Source organism: Leopardus geoffroyi, chromosome C3, assembly GCF_018350155.1.
Source record: "Leopardus geoffroyi isolate Oge1 chromosome C3, O.geoffroyi_Oge1_pat1.0, whole genome shotgun sequence".
Classification (NCBI taxonomy): Eukaryota; Metazoa; Chordata; class Mammalia; order Carnivora; family Felidae; genus Leopardus; species Leopardus geoffroyi.
Window position 1 is genome coordinate 41,173,779 of NC_059338.1, and position 20,905 is coordinate 41,194,683.

Consider the following 20,905-nt stretch of genomic DNA (forward strand, 5'->3'; position numbering starts at 1 on the left):
TTATAATGTGATTAAACATTTGAGGGAAGGGGCACCTGGGTGGCTCAGTCAGTTAAGCGGCCGACTTCGGCTCAGGTCATGATTTCGCGGTCCGTGAGTTCGAGCCCCGCGTCGGGCTCTGTGCTGACAGTTCAGAAGCCTGGAGCCTGTTTCAGATTCTGTGTCTCCCTCTCTCTGACCCTCCCCCGTTCATGTTCTGTCTCTCTCTGTCTCAAAAATGAATAAACGTTAAAAAAAATTTTTTTAATAAAAATAAAAAAATAAAAAAAACATTTGAGGGAAGATTATGCATAAGATAGTCAAGGTATGATCTGACTATATTTGAATATTAACATGAATTACTCATGATTTTTAAACTAATGAACTACTTACACGAGTATAACAACGTATGTCGACAAAGATGTTCTCCATGGATACATTTTGTGACAGTAAAGACTGGGAGCACCTTAACTGCCCACCAATAGAGGAATGGTTAAATTGATTATGGCATAACAAGTACATTTTTAGTGTTGTTTAAGTGTGTTACAAGTTCGAATTAATTTCAGAATTTAAAATTTTTAATGTAAAATTTAAATTTAATGTAAAATTTAGAGTAAACACTCTAACGTACTGTGTAGCCACTGGAAAGAGTGAAGCGGATATGTACGCACTTACATGAAAAGACATTTCTGATGTAACATTTTAAAATTGTAAAAAGCTAAAAGTCATATAGAATTTAATTTTTTTCTTTATTTTTTTAATGTTTATTTATTTTCAAGAGAGACAGAGCGTGAGTGGGGGAGGAGCAGAGAGAGAGGGAGACGCAGAGCCCAAAGCAGGCTCCAGGCTCTGAGCCATCAGCACAGAGCCCGACACTGGGCTCAAACCCACGAACTGTGAGATCATGACCTGAGCCAAAGTCGGACACTCAACCGACTGAGCCACCCAGCTGCCCCAAAAATCTAATTTTTTAAATAAATGTTTAAAATTCTATTATATGTGTTATTTCTGTATCCTTAAAGAGAATTTTACAAAGTTACATACCAAACTGTTATCAGGAGTTCTCTCTCACGATTGGTAATGGGTGTCAGCAGAGGACTGTTACTTTTTTAATACACAAGTTTTACATTGTATGGGTTTTATTATGTATTTATTTCATTTAATGTAAAACAAAACAATAAACTGGTAGTAATCAAAAACTTAAAAGGATATTTCTATCATTTCTTTTTTAAAATACTGTATTTTAGAGGTACCTGGTTGGTTCAGGTGGTTCAGTGTCTCAACTCTTGACTTCGGCTCAGGTCACGATCTCACAATGGTGGATCAAACCCCACATCGGGCTCTACACTAGGCATGGGGCCTCCTTGGGATTCTCTCTTTCCTTCTCTCTCTGCTCCTCCCCTGTACACACATGTGCTCTCACTCTTTCTCTCTCTCTCAAAATGAAGAAATATTAAAAAATAATAAAATAAATTACTGTATTTTAAATCATGTGAAGAGCCAGTTTTCAAGCTAATGTGACTTGAAATGTCATTAGCTTGATGCTTTTTCCATGAATAAAATAAAATGAAATAGTTCATGTGTATGTCATAAGGTTATATGTTAAGATTCAGAGGAATATAATAGTATAAACCATGTAACTAAGAATCAGAATTCATGCATATTTACTGTCAAGAGCATTTTTTGATCTTTGATACAATTTAGAGACCCTTAAGAATGAACTAGGATGATTATATACCACTCTTCTTTTTAGGTGCCCACCACTTTCCTCTTCCCGTGCAACTGCTGTTTACAAAAACTAATCTGTTTTGCTTTGGGAAATCATAAGGCCAAAAATTAAAAATGGTGTCCATAACCAAAAAATCACAATAATAAAGTTTACAGACACGAATTCTCTAATAAGTTATTATTTTTAGGTTTACAAAAACAAACATTTTTATTTATTTAAGTTTTTTTTTTTTTTTTTTTTTTTTTTTGAGAAAGAGAGAGAACACGAGTGGTAGAGGAAAGGATCTCATGCCTCTGAGATCATGACCTGAGCCAAAATCAAGAGTCAGATGCTCAACTGACTAAGCCATCCAGGCACCCCTATTTAAGCTTTTTTTTAAATTCCAGTTAACATCAGTGTAATATTAACTTCATATGTACAATACAGTGATTCAACACCGGGGCGCTTATCACAGCAAGTGTACTCCTTAAATCCCATCACCTGTTTAACCCATTTCCCCCTCATGTCCCCCCCAACTCCCCACCCAATCTCCCCCTCCCCGGCCCAGGTAACCTTCAGTTTGTTCTCTATAGTGAGGAGTCTCTTTCTTTGTTTGCCTCTCTCCTTCTTTATACTTCAATAATAAAAATTTAAGTTGACAATGTTACTTTCAAGCATACAACATAGTGATTTGACACTTCTATATATTACACAATGCTCACCATAAGTATAGTTACCATCAGTCACCCTAATTCATTACCATATAGTGACTACATTCCCAATGCTGTACTTTTCATCAATAACTTTTAAAAGACTTTTCTTCTAAATGTATAAATGACTTGCCTTTGTACTATCTATCAAATATGGTAGCAGTGGTAAGTATTCTTCCAGCAATGATTAAGAAATGCATCAGTACCGATAAAATCTCTATCTTCTTATCAAATCAGTATAGAAAGTCTAAATGACTATGATCATATTATAATTAAAAAATAAATTTCTCTTTCTGATTGCAGATTTAGCTGGATATCTGTTTCATTATTAGAATACTGCCTTTTTTCCAACTCTCTTTCTACAGGGCTTAACCCTGAATACATAAGATATATAAATTAAAAATATAAGAATTTTATAAACAAAATAAAATAATTTTGCCAACTACATACTTTATTCTCTTTGACTCTAGTGGGAATTTGTTGGAAACATTTTAAGGAGAATTATAAGGAAACTTATTTTGTTCTAAGCTACTAATAGTTTGCACATCCAAAATTACCTCTTTCTATAGACATATCAGAAGAGCTTTATAAATATTCTTAATCAGAGACACTAAAATACAGAGCAGTGGATGATATATAGTGAACTTTTTTTTTAAGTTTATTTATTAATTTTGAGAGAGAGCATGAGCGGGGAAGGGACAGAGAGAGAGAGAGATAGAATCCCAAGCAGGCTCTGCATTGTCAGTGCAGAGTCCCACGCGGGGCTCAAATTCATGAACCTTGAGATCATGACATGAGCCTAACCCAAGAGTCAGTCACTTAACTGACTGAGACACCCAGGCGCCCCTACAGTAAACTTTTTATGACACAGATTTCTTGACCTACATCTCAGCTTGCAAAACGTTACATATTTGTATATAGGTGGAGTGGTCTACCACAATGAAATTTCCTCCTCAGAATTGGGAATGAGAGTTCCATTTATTATTGAAAAAGAAGATTTATGTTTAAATAAAAGCTGAATCCAAGGTAGAAAAAAAAGCATGCAATCCAGGGGCACCTGGCTGGCTAAGTCAGTAGAGCATGCAACTCTTGACCTTGGGGTTGCAAGTTCAAGCCCCACATTGGGTGTGGAGATTGCTTAAAAATAAAATATTAAAAAAAGAAAAGAAATAAAAGCATGCTATCCAAAACCTCACTCAAATTAGTTGGAAAATTAAATTAGTTGCTATAAAACACAGGCCAGGGGGACTGGGAAAAAAGAAATCTGGTTATAGGTGGAGTTTTGGTTTAATGCCAAAAAGTACTTTCTCCCCCAATGCAAAATTATTGTGCTGTGACTACATGGAAAAATGTTAGAAGGGACTGTAGTGGATATTATTCTTGTTTCTTCTCAACAGAGAACCTTATCCTATGTTTTGAAAATTGTCCATCATATGAATCTTTGTTTGCTCCTGAATATAGAAACTAAGAAGGTGATAGGGTTGCCAGCAAATAAAAATACAAAGTACGAGCTAAATTTAAATTTCACATAGAGAATAAAATTTTAGTAGAAGTACATCCCTCAAGTTTTGCGAATGTCGAGACTCTTGTATTCTGTTCAGCAACCCTGGAAGGCAGAACACTTGATACTTGATTTCCCAGCTAGGATGTAACACAGGATACAGTTGTGACCTAAGGCTGACCAATTCCTTCTTCTACTGACCCAGACCTTGAATCAGAAAAAGCAGAAACAGGGGCGCCTGGGTGGCTCAGTCAGTTAAGTGGCCGACTTTGGCTCAGATCATGATCTCACAGTTTGTGAGTTCAAGCCCCGCGTGGGGCTCTGTGCTGACAGTTCAGAGCCTGGAGCCTGCTCCAGATTCTGTGTCTCCCTCTCTCTCTGACTCTCCCCCGCTAGCTCTCCCTCTCTATCTCTCCAAAAAAAAAAAAAAAAAAAGAAAGAAAGAAAGAAAAAAGAAAAAAAGAAAAAGAAAAAAGAAAACCATTAAAAAAAGAAGAAAGAGAAAGCAGGAACAGGAGAGAATCCATTTAGTTAGTGGCAGCCATAGCGGCACAACAGCATCTCGTTTCCATGGCAACAGTGATGCTCCCGTCTTAGTGGTGCCCAGTGGTGCAGCTTTGGTTTCCTGTATCCAATAGCAGCATCTCCACAGACTGATTCTGGGGTGTGATTTTGCTGCTGTGTCTCTTCTTCCTGCTTCATTTCCAAGTTCAGTTCTTTAGAATTTTTGATGATTATTTGAGCTACCCAACAACCTCTCAGCAATTTCCTTTTTTCTGTTGAAATGGCCCAGAATCACGTTTTATTCTTATTCAAGCATTCCTCAGATATGCTGAGGGTTCTGTCCCAGACTACAAGAAGGTGAATATCACAATAAATTCAAATGCATTAAAAACTTACATTTACACAGTATTGTAGTCTATCAAGGGCACAAAAACATTATGTCTTTAAAAAAAAAAAAAAGCATATACCTTAATTTAAAAACTTTATTGCCAAAGATGCTATCACCTCAGCTTGAAGAGAGTCATAATCTTTTTGCTGGTGGAGGGTCTTGCCTCAATGCTGACAGCTGCTGACCGGTCAGGGTGGTGGTTGCTGAAGGTGGGATGGCTGCAGCCATTTCTTAAAATAAGACAACAGTGAAGTTGGCTGCACCCACTGACTCCTCCTTTCATGAATGATTTCTCTGTAGCATGTGATGCTGTTTGGCAGCATTTTACCCACAGCAGAACTTCTTTCAAAACTGGAGTCAATCCTCTCAAACCCTGCCACTGCTTACTCAGTTACGTTTATGTAGTATTCTAGATCCTTGGTTGTCATGTCAACAATCTTCACAGCAAACTCACCAGGAGGAGATTCCATCTCAAGAAGCCACTCTCTTTGCTCATCCACAAGAAGCAACTCCTCACCCATTCAGGTTTTATCAAAAGATTGTAGCAATTCGCTCACATCTTCAGGCTCTGCTTCCAATTCTAGTACTCTTGCTGTTTCCACCATATCTGCAGTGACTTCCTCCCCTGGAGTCTTGAACTCTTCAAAGTCATCCATGAGAGTCGAAATCAACGTGTTCCACTCACCCTCAGCGCATGAATCACAAATGTTCTCCGTGGCATCTAGAATGTTGAAAACTTTCCAAAAGGTTTTAAATGTACTCTGCCCAGATCCATCAGAGGCAGCACTATCTATGGCAGCGACAGCCTTATGAAACGTTATTTCTTAAATAATAAGACTTGTGAACGCCTGGATGGCTCAGTTGGTTAAGCATCCCACTTCAGCTCAGGTCAAGATCTTGAGGTTCATGAGTTTGAGCCCTGTGTCAGGGCTGTGCTGACAGCTCAGAGCCTGGAGCCTGCTTTGGATTCTGTGTCTCCCTCTCTCTCTATCCCTCCCCCACTCTCTCTCTCTCTCTCTCTCTCTGCCCCTCCCCCTATATCTCTCTCTCCCTCTCTCTCTCAAAAATAAATAAAACATTTAAACATTTAAAAAAATAATAATAAGCCTTGAAAGCTGAAATTACTCCTTAATCCACGGGCTGCAGAATGGATGTTGTGTTAGCAGGCATGAAAACAACATTAATCTCATTGTACATCCCCATCAGAGCTCTGAGTGACCCCGTGCATTGTCAATGAGCAGTAATATTTTGAAAGGAATCTTTTTATCTGAGCAGTAGGTCTCAACATTGGGTTTAAAATATTCAATAAATCATGTTTACTGAAACAGATGTGCTGCCATCCAGGCTTTGTTGTTCCATTTCCAGAGCACAAGCAGAGTACATTTAGCATAATTTTTAAGGCCCTGGAATTTTCACAATAGTAAATGAGCATTGGCTTCAACCTAAAGTCACCAGCTGCATTAGCCCCTAACAAGACAGTCAGCCTGTCCTTTGAAGCTTTGAAGCCAGGCATGGACCTCTCCTCTCTAGCTGTGAAAGTCCTAGATGGCATCTTCTTCCAATAGAAGTCTATTTGGTTGGGGTGCCTGGGTGGCACAGTGAGTTAAGCATCCGACTCTTGATTTCAGCTCAGGTCATGATCTGACAGTCATGAGATGGAGCCCCACATGAGGCTCCACACTAGGCATGGAGTCTCCTTAAGATTCTCTCTCCCTCTCCCTCTGTGCCTCCCCCACGTCAAAAAAAAAAAAAAAAAAAGGCTATTTGGTCTACATTGAAAATCTACTGTTTAATTTTTTGGATAACTTGCCGTCTCCCTATGTACTCTAAGGTTATGAAAACAGCTTCTTTCCTTCAACCTCATGAGCTAACCTTTGTTAGCATTAAACGTTTTTTTCTGCAGCTTCTTCACCTCTCTCAGCCTTCACAGAAATGAAGAGGGAGAAAGATGGGAGAATGGCCTCTCAGTGGGACAGTCAGAACACACACATTTATCAATTAAGTTCACAGTCTTACATGGGCACACAGCACGCTGAAACAATTATAATAGTAACCTCAAAGATCACTGATCACAGATCACCATGACAAATGATAGTGACAACGTTTGAAATGTGAGCACTGCCAAAATGTGACACGGAGACACGAACTGAGCAAACACTGTTGGAAAATGGTGCCCACAGACTTGCTCAATGCAAGGTTGCCACAAACCCTTCAATTTGTAGAAAATGCGGTATCTGCAAAGAGCAATTAAAGCAAAGTGCAATAAAATGAGGTGTGCCTGTATAATATCAGGAGAGAATGATTTGGAGGGGGAGAAAAAAGAATGGAAGCTTTCAAACAATAAATTTACAGGCATCCTCTCAAGAACAATAAAATGTTCACTTCCTCTTAAGAGCAGCGGAGACCCATGGACTCTGGAGTCATGGCCCCTGGGTCCAGAGCCCAACTCCACCACTCACTACCTAAGTGACCTTGAGCAAGTTATTTAATTTTTCTGCAGACCAGAAAAGTTTCTATTTCCATATCTGTAAAATGAGAATAATAAGGTTTATCTCATAGAATTATTTTGAATTTCAAATGAGCTAATATTTATAACAGGGACCGGCGCATAGAAAGTACTATATACATGTTTAAAAAACAAAAATCAATCCTCATGCACAATCCCAGGTTGTATTCAGAGGCAAAAACAGCAGGGTAATTACCATATTGATTCTCTTCTCCCGGGGCTGGAAAAGGGCTTCAAAGGAGACTTTTGTGTGTAATAAACCATTCCATGAGTAGGACATGTTAGAACCAGCAAAACATTCTTAATATTAGCACTCAGACCTCCAGCACTACATTATCAAGCTAGTGAACTTGGAGGGTCTTATTTGAAAGTGAAGTAGATGAGTTTGTACCATAAAGCATCACTCACCAAGCTTGTTATGGTCTTAAAGAGTGATTTCTTAATGGACTAGGCAGCAAAGGTGCCTATGGAGTCATCACTTAGCTAAAACACCATTAGCAGGGGCGCCTGGGTGGCTCAGTTGGTTAAGCTGCCAACTTTGGCTCAGGTCATGATCTCACAGTTCATGGGTTCAAGCACGGTTCATGGGTTCAAGCCTGGAGCCTGCTTTGAATTCTGTGTCTGCCTCTCTCTCTGCCCCTCCCCCTGCTCGTGCTCTGTCTCTCTCTGTCTCTCAAATATGAATAAGAACGTTAAAAAAAAAAAGTTTAAACACCATTAGCAGAATATAAAGGAGACTTCATTTGATCAATTAATTGGTATCACAGGTCCTATAGCAACACCAAACAGGATTTGGTATTTTTAGTAGACTCTGTGATGGGAAACAAGAGAGAGAATTTCACCATCTCTTGATGAAAAGAGAGGAAAGTATGAAGTTGAGGTCAAGAGCAAGATAGGAGAACAGACCAAATGTCAGGAGCTAGAATGAGAATAAAGAAGGGCATAGGGAGGGGGCGCCTGGGTGGCTCAGTTGGTTAAGCATCCGACTTCAGCTCAGGTCACGATCTCATGGTTTGTGAGTCTGAGCCCCAGGTCAGGCTCTGTGCTGACAGCTCAGAGCCTGGAGCCTGCCTCAGATTCTGTGCCTCCCTCTCTCTCTGCCCCAACCCACTCGCATTCTGTCTCTGTCTCTCTCAAAAATAAATAAACATTGGGGCGCCTGGGTGGCTCAGTCGGTTAAACATCTGACTTCGGCTCAGGTCATGACACCACAGTGCGTGAGTTCAAGCCCCGCATCGGGCTCTGTGCTGACAGCTCAGAGCCTGGAGCCTGCTTCAGATTCTGTGTCTCCCTCTCTCTGACCCTCCCCCGTTCATGCCCTGTCTCTCTCTGTCTCAAAAATAAATAATAAAATATTAAGAAAAATTTTTAAAAATAAATAAATAAACATTAAAAATTTAAAAAAAGATTCAATAAATCTTTTTATTCTAATGTGCATTTAGACACCCTTTTTAAAATCCAATGTTAATGAGAAAGTGCTGTGTAAAATACTGTGTAAGTCCAGCAGGAAAATGTTACCCATGCCTCTGTTTACCCCTCCATCTGCCAGCATGATTCATAGTTCACCTCTTCTCTGTTCCTCACCCTGCTAAAATCTATACAAAGACATACTTGTGTGGATTATGTAAACACTTCTACTCAGTCATTACAGAGTTAGAACCACATACACTAGTAAAAGAAATCCTCTATTAGCTTATCCACAAAAACTAGTCTGTACTGACTATACCTCTAACCCAAGGGTCCTCAACCAAGTGCGATTCTGACCCCTAATGGGCACTTGGCAATGTCTTGAAACGTTTCAGTTGCCACAACTAGGGGGCGCTTCTGGCATCTAGTGGGTAGAGGCCAAGCATGCTGCTAAAGCTCCTGCAAGACACCGAATGAAGAGCCCCTCACAGCAAGAATAATTCAACCTGGAAGGTCAGCAGCACCAAAGTTGAGAAAGCCTCCATCTAGTGCCCACACCACTCACAGAAGGTTGCTTCACCCAGGAAAGAATTAACACAAATCTAGAGACAGAGTAGGAGTCAGGAGCAAAGGTAGTACTCCAGGGGCACCTGGGTGGCTCAGTCAGTTAAGCAACACACTCTTGGTTTCGGCTCACGTCATGATCTCATGGTTGTGAGATCAAACCCTACATCGGGCTCTGTGCTCATGACATGGAGCCTGCTTGAGATTCCTTCTCTCTCTCTCTCTCTCTCTCTCTCTCTCTCTCTCTCTCTCTCCGCTCCTCCCCTGCGTGCGCGCTCCCTCTCTCTCTCTCTCACTTTCTCGAAATAAATAAATAAACAAAAAAAAAAGCAGCACTCTAAAAACGAGACTTAGAACTGAAAGCCACATCAGATGTTGTGGAATAGTCATATCCTACTCAAAAACAGATTTGTGAATGCTATTGTTTTTGCAGCACATTTATACAAGAAAATGCAGACTCAAGAACCAGACTCCCTTGGTTTGAATTCAAATTCTGCCACTTACTAGATTTGTAATACTGAGCAACTTGTTTTCTATTCATCTGTTCCTACACCTGTAAAATAAAAATAATAATAATATATCTACCTCTCCCGGTGGCCATGAGGAGGATATCCGTTCATATTTGCAAAGTAATTAAAAACAGCATCAAGTATATACCAAGTGCTAGGACATGTGAACAGATATCACTTATACAACTCATCTTTCTGGAACCTGGAATATGAAAGTCTACAATGCAGGACACCTTCCTGGTATCAAAGTCCACAAGAAAATGACTAGATTCTTCGGTAAGCAAAGTAAATTATACACATGCAAGAAATGCTCAGTCTGCAATAGCCTGATACACTATCTTTTCACTTTCTGCATTTCATCATTGGGAAGGTACGCTTTTTTCAGATGTTACCATCTCTAAAACTGGCTTTTATCATCACTGGGGTCCCACCATCCCTGTCGGCTGTGTTACAATCATGCTGGAGTGATTGCTGATCGTGCATCCACACATGTGGTTGTCACTCCTGGCGAGAGGACTGAGGAACTGCTACTCCCTTAATGTTTCAGTCATTAAACCAATTAAGAGCCTTCTGAGGACACTATAAACTCCAACTGGCATCTAAAAACTGTCCTTTGACACCTGGTAAGATCAAAAAGCTTCAGTACCAATATTTGTGGCAGTAGCTTGGAAGAAAATCCTAGTGACAACAGTGAAATACTCTTTTAAGAAGTGTGTTGGGGCGCCTGGGTGGCGCAGTCAGTTGAGCGTCCGACTTCAGCCAGGTCACGATCTCGCGGTCCGTGAGTTCGAGCCCCGCATCAGGCTCTGGGCTGATGGCTCAGAGCCTGGAGCCTGTTTCCGATTCTGTGTCTCCCTCTCTCTCTGCCCCTCCCACATTCATGCTCTGTCTCTCTCTGTCCCCAAAAAAATAAATAAACGTTGAAAAAAAAATTAAAAAAAAATAAAATAAAATAAAATAAAAAAAAGAAGTGTGTGTTCCGGGGTGCTTGGGTGGCTCAGTCGGTTAAGCATCTAACTTTGTCTCAGGTCATAATCTCACAGTTGGGGAGTTTGAGCCCTACATTGGGATCTCTGCTGTCAGCACAGAGCTTGCTTCAGACCCTCTGCCCCCCACCAAAATAAACAAATATTTTTTTTAAAAAAGTGTGTGTGTCACCAAAGTCTTCATGGAATTATATACTGCATGAGAAATACAGATCTCAGTGACTGAGACCAAAAACATTGGTAAAAATGGACTCCAATGTGAAGATGTTTCAGGAATGCCCTAATTCACTTACACCTTTCTCCTTAAGCAAGTACAACAATGATACATAATAAAAATCTACATTAATTAAATTAGAAGACTTCTTTCATCAATGTGAAATAATTTTAAGTAGGCTCCACACCCAGCGCAAAGCCCAACTGTGGGGCTCAAACTCACGACCCTCAGATCAAGACCCAAGTCAAGATCGAGAGTCGGAAGCTTACCTTACGGAGCCACTCAGGCACCCCATAAAATTCTGTTTTTTAAAAGCATTTACTTGCACTGCTCTTCTTTTCTAATGCAACAGAAATACTAGCACATCTTACAGATGATGGCATATTAGAGTTGAGTTACTGTAATTAGCGTGACAATCTTTCTCAGCACCTGGAATAATTATGCCTAACAAATCCAGCGGCCTTCTCAATGGTCAGTGTCAGATAATCAAAGAGAAAATGTGTTCCTAACACCTATGAAAAGTGAGTTGCCAGAAATATCAATTACATATTTAGTAGAATTGACACTATAATTAAGAATATTAATTCTTAAGAATATTATGAGGATCTAATGTGCAGTGCGGTCACTATAGTTAAAAATACTGCATTAAGGGGCACTTGGGTGGCTCAGTCAGTTAAGTATCTGAATCTTGACTTCAACTCCAGTCATGATCTCACAGTTCATGAGATCAAACGCTACGTGGGGCTCTGTGCTGACAGCACGAAGAAAGCCTGCTTGGGATTCTTTCTCTCCCCTCTCTCTCTCTCTGCTCCTTCCCCGCTCTCTCTCAAAATAAATAATCTTTTTAAAAAAATAAATAATAGGGGTGCCTGGGTGGCTCAGCTGGTTAAGCGTCTGACTTCGGCTCACGTCATGATCTTGAAGTTTGTAACTTTGAGCCCCGTGTCGGCCTCTGTGCTGACGGCTCGGAGCCTAGAGTCTGCTTCGGATTCTGTGTCTCCTTCTCTCTCTGCCCCTCACCTGCTCATGCTCTGTCTCTCTCTGTCTCTCAATAATAAATAAACATTAAAAAAAATTTTTAATAAATAATATGAACATAATCTTAACACTAAAAAAATACTGCATTAAGTATTTAAAATTTTCTAAAAGAATAGATCCTGGGGCACCTGGGTGGCTCAGTCGGTTGAGTGCCCGACTTCGGCTCAGGTCATGATCTCACAGTTCGTGAGTTCGAGCCCCGCATCGGGCTCTGTGCTGACAGCTCAGAGCCTGGAGCCTGCTTCGGCTTCTGCGTCTCCCTCTCTCTCTGCCCCTCCCCCGCTCATGCTCTGTCTCTGTCTCTCAAAAATGAATAAACATTAAAAAAAAATTTATAAAAGAAATAAAAGAATAGATCCTAAGTACACTCACCAAAAAAAGGGGGAAAAAAGGTAATTGTGAGGTGATAGGTAACATTTCAATGTTTACATTTATTAAATCATAGTATTGCACATTTTAAATATATTTACATTTTATTTGTCAATTACACCTCAATAAATCGGGTGAGGGGGTCTTCATTTAACCTGCATCTGTCTTCATGGTCTGATATCTGATCCTAGAATCTGAGTTGCATCCTGCATCCATCTGCTCCAGCTAATATACACCTTATATTCTGGGCCTCAAACATGTTGAACTCATGTCAGCTCCAGGCCTTGATAGCAGTTATTCGCCCTGCATAGAATTTTATCCCCCACAAATTCCCACAACTGGCTTCTTTTGTTTTTTAATTTTTTTTAATGTTTACTTATGTTTGAGAATGAGAAAGAGACAGCATGCAAGCAGGGGAGAGGCAGACAGAGAGGGAGACAAGAAGCAGAAGCAGGCTCCAGGCTCCGAGCAGCACAGACCCGACATGGGGCTCGAACTCACGGACTGCGAGATCATGACCTGAGCTGAAATCAAACCAACTGAGCCACCCAGGCACCCCATAACTGGCTCCTTCTACTCCTCAGGTGCCTGGTTGAAATTCTATTTCCTCTGAGAAAATACACATTATCCAAAATAATCCTCATCCCACTTCTCTATCTCATGCTTGTCTTCGTGCTACTGTGTCACTTGCTTTTGTTTGAATTTATTTGTAATAAGTCTGCTTCTTCCCCCACCCCACATATGTACTCAAATTGAGTAGAATTCCGAGTGGGCAGGGTTCTTACCCATCTCTGCAGCTGGAACTTAGTTCTAAAATTGTTCCTGGCATCCAATGGGACCTTTAATTTGAATAAATGAATGCTCACAGCCACTTAATGAGGTGGGTGATGGCATACTTGCTTTACAATTGGAAATTCAGACTTCGAACCCTTGGCTCAAACACTCAACTGTTAAGTAAACAGGATTCCAAATCCCGGTCTGTTGTCCGTAAAATTTTACTCTCTTCCTAGGTCAGGAAATGACTCCTTAAGCAATGGAAAATTGAGAAGACATACCACTCAAATACATCAAATGTATCTGTTAAGATATTTTTCAATTCAAGATCCTTGGTTAGTAGTAAAAACAAAAAATAATTTTTAGAAGAATATGATATTTAGAAGAATGTGATTTCAGTTTGGAACGACTTGCCTTTATACAGGTTTGCAGTATCTTTCCCTCTCCTCTTTGCTTGGCTAACTTCTACTTGTCCTTCATAGCTCAGCTTTGACGCCATTCTTCTTGGCTACATATTCTGATTTCTTGGACCTGGGCTAGGTGCCCATCTTATGCTCACCTAGAGCACCTTGGAAACGAATCCTCTTATTACTCTGTACTGTGGTACCTGTTTATTTGCCTCAAGTCCTTGAAGGGACATAATCTTGATCACTGCTGTTGTGCCATCACCTACTACTGTGTCTAGTATGTATGAATATATATATTCGTAATATATAACATATATTATGTATTATGAATAAAATATATATATTAAGTGCTCAAAACTTGCATGTTTAGCCTAATACACCATGGTCCTCTAACGGAAATGTTAAAAAAAAAGAAAAGAAAAAAAAACCTGTCCACACTATTAGCAAAATAATCACAGTATCATTCCATCAACAAGTATTTATTATTCTGAGCACTGAAGTTACAAAAGTGAACAAGGCAAGGAAATTCTCTGGCATCTCTGGACATCGCAACAATCACACAAATACACAGATATGTAGTGCATTATGTTAGATGGTGGTAAGTTTTCTGGAGAAAAATATAGTAGCCTAAAGGGGCAGGTAGTGTATGGTTGTTACTTTACACGGGGTGGTCACCCTCACTGATGAATGTCACCTGAAGAGAGTGGAGACCCTGGCCAAACAGGTGTCTGAATAAGAAATACACTAGACAGACAGAAAGGCATGACGTGGAGGAGAAAACTTAATAGACTTCCAGATTATGTGGCTGGAGCAGAACATTCAAGGGGCAAAATGCTAAGAAATGAGGTTTAAAAAGTAGCCTGGTCATGTGAAGGCTTTAAGCCATTAAGTGTTATTTAGAATATGACAGAAACTATTGGAGAAGCATCTTTTGGGGTGAGTCATTTCTGTTGACGTTGTGTCACCCGTCATATATTGGCTTCTTGCCTCACTAAAGCTCTACTGGCTTTGTTGTCATGTTGTGTAGACTCCACTGCTCTCACCAAGTACAGAGTCATTAACAACATATTACAACAAATAAAATCCTTAGGGAATGAATGAATTGTTGGGGGTAGCCCAACATAGGAGACCTGGGTCAGTGTTAGTGTTTTTTTAATTAATTAATACTAATGATTAGAGGAGCGCCTGGATGGCTCAGTCGGTTGAGCATCCAACTTGATTTTGGCTCAGGTCATGATCTCAGGGTTGTGGGATCAAGCCCAGCATTGGGCTCCACAATGAGCGTGGAGCCTACTTGGGATTTCTCTCTCTCTCTGCCTCTGCCCTTCTCCCTGACTCACACTGTCTCTCTAATATTATAGATAGATAGATAGATAGATAGATAGATAGATAGATAGATAGATAAATGTAATGGTTAGAAGAAAGTCTCACGAACTGTATTGTTCATCGTGCCATTGCCCAGACCACTCCTTTCATCCTAATGTGCCTGCACTAGCTGTGTCCCTTTCTCCTACCACTGGAAGCAAAGTAATCTATTTTATTCAGTGATCCTTTCTCCCTTTGGGTACTGAAAATATCCCTGAAGTTGGAGTCACAATGCTGGAACTGTAGTTCCAAAGCAGGAATTCTAGAATCAGACCTCCATTGGTGACAAATCAATCAATCTTACTTTTTAACTTGTAAAATAGGGATAAAAACATCTACCCTTCAGAAGTTCTGTCAGAATTAGGATTATCTGTATAAAGAATTTATCATGACCCCTAGCATGTGGCTAAGGATAATAATATGATTTTTTAAATTCATAACATATGCTAGAACATCTGATAAAATAGCTTCACAATTATCAGGTATTTATTACGGTCTATCAAGAAACTTTCCTCAGACGGGTTTACATTCTGTTCATCTGTGCCCATGTCTATTCTCACACTAGTGTGTGTGTTCCTGGAAATTAAACTGCAAGCAAGTGGTTTTGATGCCCCATGCTCGACCGTCTGTGTTTGAAAAGCTAGATGCTCAATAAAAATGTGTGTTGAGAGTGTGAGTCTTCCAGATTTCAGCAGAAAAATGCAGGTGGTCTTCCCCCATCCTTTCCTTACGCACAAAGTGGGACACAGTGAGCTGTTTCACCTCCTCTACCCCCCTCGGGTGTCTCCAGGCTGGACTTCCTAAGAAAGTCAGTCTTCTAGATGCTTTACCCTCTAGCAAGCCCATGTGTCATCCTGTGCAGTGCCTATTCCTGTTTCAAGAAATTCATTCAGAGTCTCTCATGGGAAAAAAAAATTTTTGAACTACTTCTAAGCAAGATCTCATTGATGGCAACTTGTGGGTCCCGTCCAGATTTCACAGATTCCATTCACTTGACTATAATGAGGCCCTCGGTTAGTATTATTGGTTGCGTGGGTTCATCTCTTCTCAGTGAAGGCTAGCATTTTGTTTCTGTTCCTGGTAAATCATACAGTCAACGGCTCAAGTTATAGCTATGAGGGCAATGCACCTCTGGAAACAAAGGTAGCTGGTTGATGTGCTATGCCTCGTAACGAGTATTATTTAAGTGGTTTGCTGAACTCTGCTATTTTGCACTTTCATCCCTAGGTCGCCTTGTGCACATACCCACGCACGCAAACACACACACACACTATCACACCATCAAAAGCAAGAAGCTACAGTGTTTTCTGAATTTGAGATTTCAATGGTTTTTTTTTTACTTTTAATTATTTGGGATTACTACATTGCTATTTATGAAACTCTGTAGTAAGTTACTAATATGCTGAAGAACATGTAAGAAAACACAATGAGTTCCCTACAAATAGTACGGTATTGCATTTTATAAAGCACAATTTACTGAGAAAATTTGAAATGAAAAGTCTTACGTAAGTAAGGAGTGCCACAGTGTGGCTACCGTAGCAAATTTCATACAAACTTTTGTCCAGAGATTTTTTTTTAAGTTAAAATTCAGTTATAGCTCTTAATGTTTCTCCTCTACACTGCAAATTTAAGTAAATTGTTAAAATCTGTTCATTGTCTAAAGATTCCCCTAAAATAGACATATATAACAACTAACGTTATCATTAATATCTGGCCAAATGTCACACTACTGGTAAATGGCTGAGCAGTATTAAAATTTATTTTTATCTGACTTCAGGTCCCATGTTTTAACAATCTGTAATCTGAGCTGAGCCCTGTATAACCTAAAAGACATCCCCTCTCCCAACAATTAATGCTCCTGGCTTCACAGGTCTATAGGATCAATTCTATTACACACATACATTTCCAAGAGATCACAGTAATACCTCACACAAGACTTAACAGCTTTGATGTACTTCACAGTGACCTTCTCACATAGAAGAGACAGATATTAACATTCATGCTCCAAACAAGGAAAATGAAACTCAAAATATTTAGGTGCTAACATTTATACAGCACTTCAGGGACAGAAACGGGACTAAACCCCTCAGCTTCTGGATGATTATGAAAACATGTGGGGTTAGAGGTCAGGAGACCAGGGCTGCAGGCGAAAGGCTGTCACGCTATTAACTGTATAACATCAATCAAATTACTTAAATCCATGAGTTTCTAGTTCCTTTTTTTCTAAATAAATTATATTCACCTTGCCTGTCTTTGCAGACTGTTGTCAGTCAAACGAAATACAGTACATAAAAGCGCTTTCTACAGACGGTGAAATACTATAAACGTTAGTTGGTTTGTTTCTGAGTTTTCTTGTTACCGTTGCAACAAAAAGTCTAACTTTATAATTTAACTTAAGCTAAAATGTCTACTTAAATTATTCATTCAAACTTAGGGTTTGGGGGCACTGGCTAGCTCAGTCAGTTAAGCGTCCAACTTCAGCTCAGGTCATGGTCTCATGGTTTGTGGGTTTGAGCCCGGCGTCGGGCTCTGTGCTGACAGCTCAGAACCTGGAGCCTGCTTCAGATTCTGTGTCTCCTTCTCCTTCTGCCCCTCTCCCGCTCGCACTCAGTATCTCACTCTCAAAAACAAACACTAAAAAAAAAAAAAAAAAATTAGGATTTTTAGGTCTGAAAATACTTAATCATCAAATCCTTACTGATATCCTCTCACTTAGGGCCCTAGGGAAGACTCTCCACTACATTCTCTGTATTATAAACAGTAAAACAGAATCTGTAGTTATAAGAGCTTTAAATATAATTTTATAGTCATTCTGATATTAGATAAACCTCCAAAAAATCCAAGTGCAATACACAAATGTGATCAACATAGCTCTCTTCTCACAGGACCTAACATAATAGTTTGGATTAGTTTCCTTTTTTGAGTGGCTAAAAGAAGCCTGTATCCTCGGGAAGGGGTAACAACATTAATTTCCTAAAAGGTTCCTAGTAGTATTGCAAGGGGTATATTTTCTATACATTGTACAGACCCCCTTCAAATTCTTTAACAACCAGTATTTGGTTTTATTCATAACATTAGTTATTTATTATAAAATAGGTTCAACAAAGTCCACAATAAGATACATATTTTTGTATTACATCATGGCCATAAAATTAATACAGTGACTTTAAACTAAAGAGGTTTTCCACGTTCACAAAAAAAATGTAAGAAACTCTGGGAGTTTCAAACTCTGTCACTAAATTCTTGTATGTAAAGGCATGGCTAGTATTGGAAATGTATGGAGGAGAAGGTAAGAAGACCATTTGATTTGCTGGATTTTTGGCCAAATAATGTCTCGTACGATGGATAGCAAAGTTTACACACGGCTAGGTAAGGTCGGCATTCGTTCAGCAAACAATCATTGGATTCCAGCACATAACAGGTACCTCAGCCAGATTCACACCCTAGTTCCAGTGCTCAGAAGTTCACAGTGAGGGGCACGTGGGTGGCTCAGTTCATTGAGCAACCAACTCTTGATTTCGGCTCAGTTCATGATCTCCCGGTTCTTGAGTTCAAACCCCGCAATGGTCTCCATGCTGACAACAAGGAGTCCGCTTGGGATTCTCTCTCTCCCTCTCTCTCTGACCCTCCCCCACTCCCTCTCTCTCTCTCAAAATAATAAACATTAAAAACATTTTTTAAAAAAAGCTCACGGTGAAAGGAGAGATTTTGAAGACATTCCAGGCCCAGGACAACATGTATAAAGGCATGGTTGAGAAAATATTAGAAATTAAAAGGTGACTCTAGTGTGGTAGGTAGACCATTCAGTTCTAGGTTTTCCTTATATCTTTCTCATAACTCCAGTTTATTCCTGTCTATATTTAAATTGTTTTGTGCCAGAAAACAAAAGAATGCCTAAATCACTTTTTCAAAAATACGTGTTACATTACTATAATACAATTACATATTACACATGTGTTCCTAAGTGCAAAACATGTCCTGAAGCTATCTCATTAGAAAAATAGAACTATATTTGGGGCGCCTGGGTGGCTCCGTCGGTTAAGCACCGACTTTGGCTCAGGTCATGATCTCGCGGTCCGTGAGTTCAAGCCCCATATCTGGCTCCGTGCTGACATCTCAGAGCCTGGAACCTGCTTCAGATTCTGCGTCTCCCTCTCTCTATGCTCCTTCCCCATTTGTGCTCTGTCTCTCTCTGTCTCTCAAAAATAAAGAAACATTTTTTTAAAAATTTTTGAAGAAAAGTAAAATAGAACTATATTTGCATTAAAAGACCCACTGGGGGCACCTGGGAGGCCCAGTTAGTTAAGCATCTGACTTTGGCTCAGGTCATATCACGGTTCACAAGTTCAAGCCCCAAGTCAGGCTCTGTGCTGACAGCCCGGAGCCTGCTTCAGATTCTGTGTCTCCCTCTCTTTCTGTCCTGCCTCACTCACGCTCTGTCTCTCAAAAATAAACATTTAAAAAAAAAAATTTGTTTAATTAAATTTAAAAAAACCCACTGAGAAGTGCTGAACAATTTTTGAGAGAATGCTTCCATCTAGTGGTCAAATTGAGAAATTCACTAACATATGAATACATATATTCATCAGTATAGTATATAATATTGGGGAAATTACAGCACCTGCCACTGATACACCTATTGGGTGGGTGAAGGAAACACCATATTATATCAAATTAAATAAAATAATTTGATTCCTCTATAAAAATTTCAGACATGAAGAACAACACCATCAACATGCCTCATCTTTAACCTAGCCTGGCTTGGTGCAGAGCGGTCATGCTTAGGGGAATACTGGCAGTAACGGCCACAGTAACAACAGATTTTCTTGAGTACCAAGAACAACAAGAAAGAATTAAACATTTATAGGACATTGGGGTGCCCGGGTGGCTCAGTCGGTTACACATCTGACTTCAGCCTGGAGTTATGATCTCATGGTTCGTGAGTTCAAGCCCCACATCAGCTCTCTGCTGTCAGTGCAGAGACCGCTTTGGATCCTCTGTCTTCCCGCGCTCTCTCTCTCAAAAGTAAATAAACATTTAAGTAAAGAATGTAAGCTAAGTAGATAATTATTTTTAAAATCTCAGACAACATTATCTTTATCTTGCAGGCAAAAATCTGCTGTGTATCTTTAACCCCATCAAGACCCACGAAGCGGGTCAGTGCCGTGTACTGCCTGCTGGCCATAGTGCTGCCTACTGCTCACTATAAGTTACCATACTTATCGCTGCTATGGATACTCTTCCGCCAGCAATAGCACTGCACCACTGTTCCAAAGTGCAACACCACCTTCTGGTCCAGATAATAAGTGCACTGTCTGTGACATCCTCTACTTCCTTCACAGATCACCACCATCCTGGTCACCTTACCGCAAAACGAGGACTCACCAGCATCACCCACATCCCAGGCATCACCAAGCCCCACCTCTCCATACCACCCTTCATTATCAGCACCATCTACTCACAGGAAACCTTCAGCCAAATACTTTGGGAAGCTGATGAAGCGGTAGAAACCTCCATTTCAATCTCCACAAGAATCAACAAGGATCATGAACAACACTCCTTTCTAGAGACTGACTTGGAGGATGAAGATTGGCCCGAACTGCTAACTGGATTTTGGTATTACAACCCAGCACATACACCAAGACTAGGTACTGACTTTTGTACTTTTCCTTTATCTTACTGAATTGAGCACAGCATCGGACACATGGCAGGGTCTCTGTGAAAATAACCTCAGTTTAATTCCTGATTCACTTTGTGTGCTAGCATTTTCTGACAAAAGGGCATCCGATGAATATGCAAAATGGGCAATTATTTCTTTAAATAGAAATCAGCAAAAAAAAAAAAAAAAAAACCTGTTCATTACTATACTCCCAACTTACTGTTTAATCCATATTCACCTATAAGAAAAATAACAACAGATCCACAGACACTATGTCCAGACTTTAAAAACAGGGACACCTTGTCATGTGTATAGAA

General features: G+C 39.9%; 1 long non-coding RNA gene across 1 annotated transcript in view; it reads left to right on the forward strand.

Annotated features, from left to right (window-relative positions):
• Positions 1–20,584, forward strand: part of LOC123586464 — a 36,593-nt gene extending 16,009 nt beyond the window's left edge. Inside the window, exon 2 of the long non-coding RNA XR_006706807.1 lies at positions 20,038–20,584. This is a non-coding gene — a long non-coding RNA (uncharacterized LOC123586464). The remainder of the gene's footprint in view (positions 1–20,037) is intronic.
• The last annotated feature ends 321 nt before the right edge of the window (positions 20,585–20,905 follow it).